This window comes from Limulus polyphemus, unplaced genomic scaffold (genome assembly GCF_000517525.1).
Source record: "Limulus polyphemus unplaced genomic scaffold, Limulus_polyphemus-2.1.2 Scaffold57, whole genome shotgun sequence".
Taxonomy (NCBI): Eukaryota; Metazoa; Arthropoda; class Merostomata; order Xiphosura; family Limulidae; genus Limulus; species Limulus polyphemus.
The window spans coordinates 421,946-424,677 of record NW_013665667.1 but is presented as its reverse complement, the minus strand read 5'-3'; the positions used below and the strand labels follow the sequence as shown (position 1 = coordinate 424,677).

The following is a 2,732-nucleotide window of genomic DNA, read 5'->3' as shown; positions in this document are numbered from 1 at the left end:
CAAGCATCACCAGTAGCCACATGGAATTCAACCCAAGAAAACTAACAATATGTCTTTTTCCACAGCATTTTTCGGGCACGGTCAGGGTATTTTATTCGGCGCCCTGGCCGTGAAAGTGGGTTTTCTCGGGGCATTCTCGCCCCCCCCCCCCCAGCAAAATTTTTTCTTATGTTTTAGATCCATAGATCCCAGCCCTGAAAAGGACCATCTCAGGTTAAATATAACACTATAGTTCTCTGCTAATGTTTGAATAGTAAAATCCTCATCCTAAATTGCTGGCCAATATTCTTTAATCAGTTTTATCTTAACATTTTAGTCAACAACGGACGTATCCGATCTGCATGTTCCTGCTCTGCTCTACAAACGCCTGACGCCACGTGGCCATCCAACGCACAGGTCCCGCCAAAAGAATAAAAACTTCTGTAGTTAACACACAACTCAGCAAAGCTCTCCTTCTCCACGTCTCCTCGCAGCTCTTCCCTCATCTTGTGGACTCGTCACTTGAAAAATTATCAGCTAAGACCTTCACTCAGGTAAGCATTCAATTCTTAAAAGCCCCAGGCCACTTAATTCTAATTATGTAATGGGGTGAAGAGAAAGAGAAGTTTCTGCCCACCCCCTGGTTATGTTTCATTCCCTAAAGGGGAACGAAATATACTTTTAACCTAAATTCCTATAATGCCAAATCAAGTATATATATATACATGGCGCCGTGGCTTAGTTGGTTAAAGCGCCTGTCTAGTAAACAGGAGATCGCGAGTTCGAATCTCGCCGGTGCCTTTGAAATTATTGTTAATAGATTTAACTTCATGTAATAAAATGCTTATTTTAAAAGGAAATCCTAAAGTTATTCTTCTTCGCGCGAACTCTTCTTCCTACATTGTTTTGTAAGTATATTAAAGGAATCATTAGTCATATCTAAAACAAAACAGCTATTATTGCAACGGTTTTCTAGAGATTTTTACAGTACTTATTTCGTAGATTGTAATGTGAACGTGGTTCATGGTTTAACTGTTATCCGGTTGATAAGGGTAAGCAAAATCATGATTTATTGCATACACAGTTATAGCAGGTTCCTAGCCAACTTTTCAAGCCCTCTCTACTTTAGCGCATCACCTTGGCTGCTTTTATAGGCACGGGAAAGGTTTTTCTCGAAAATTCCGACAACAGTTTTGAGTTATATTTAACCGGTTATGGAAGTGGATATATTGTTGATTCTTACGTTCACAAATATTCTACAAGCTTGGAGAATTGGAGGGAGTTTCGCAGTACATAACTAACACTGTAAGCTAGGCACGTTTTTAAATATATAACAAATTCGTTACACGCAATACATATCCAACACCATAAGTTACGCATATTCTTAAATATAAACTTAATCTAAACAACCAAACTTAATCTAAACAACGTTCATATTAAAAATAAATACATGACAACAAATTCGTTACTGTGAATTGTATCTACATCAACTCGAAATTAACTCGCTCATTGTGAACCCTCAATAAGACACCAAGGAAGTTCCAGACTAGAAAGGGGACTTTATATTGCTTGTAAGTTTGTAAAACTTTGGTATATAAATCACTGTGTGTGTAATAACTGTTATTGTAAATTGTATTGTTATGTGCATATTAAAACGTATTTGTTAAAAAAAAACAAAAAAAAACTGTGTGTATCAATCTTGTTGGCAAATATCATAAACTGACTATATATCGGCTTTTACTTAACTGCTAAATCCATGGTACAATTTAACAACTACATTTAAATTATCATTTAGCTCGGTATCAGACCATTTGAAATTGAAATACGTAACAATACCCAGCATCTTGACGCTTGAACGGAGAAGTCGTGGAAGCAGCCTGTGTTAATTTCCAGATGGAGATCCTTCTTGATTTTGTTGCGAGAGACGTGAATCGCTTTTACCACTGACCATTGTATTCTCACCTCTTACGTCACACTTTGCTTACCACACTCGGGGTTAGACTTTTTGTAGCTCCCTTTCGGAAAGTTCCTAGTGCCAAAAGGTGATCTGTACGCCTTTGTTTGCCAATGCCATTAAATACGAGTGTTATTCATGATTCTCAAATTCTAAATCACCGATCCCAGCACAGCTTTGTTATCTGAGGGGGACGTTATAATGTGACGGTCAAGCCCACAAGTTGGCGGTGGGTGGCGATGACTAGCTGCGTTCCCTCTAGTCTTACACTGCTAAATTAGGGACGGCTAGCGCAGATAGCCCTCGTGAAACTTTGCGCGAAATTCATAACAAACAAACAAAACTTAAATATTTGATTTATTGATGTTCTCCTGTTTCATTTCTCTAACGGAAACTTTAAATGAAGCTTCAAAAGGCCATTGATGCTGGCTGAGGACACTAATAGTTTAACCATTTTGACAAATTCTGTTTTAAGGACTAAACAATGATAATTGTAATCAGTTTCTCTCTTGAGAAAAGTTAGGCGTCGATCCGTAGACCTACCTTTCGACCAGTTTATGGTGACTCAGATGTCGATAAAGCTATATCACTTATACAACAGTGTTCAAATGTATTGTTAATATTCGGAAAATGGATTTACCTTCGAAATGAGAAGGGTGTCAGATACTGGTATCGGATAGTTCATTTAAAGTCAGTTCTTCTGTTGATGGTCAGTTTGATTTATATTTCGGATAACCCTATAAATAAAATGTTTCTGAAACGGCGTCATCGATAAAAACTAACTCCAAATTTGGAGTTA

The 2,732-nt window shown here is 37.7% G+C and overlaps 1 non-coding gene across 1 annotated transcript; it reads left to right on the top strand.

Annotated features, from left to right (window-relative positions):
- The first annotated feature begins 706 nt into the window (after positions 1-706).
- On the top strand, positions 707-780 carry Trnat-agu. The gene has a single exon. It is a non-coding gene; the product is annotated as a tRNA-Thr (tRNA).
- The last annotated feature ends 1,952 nt before the right edge of the window (positions 781-2,732 follow it).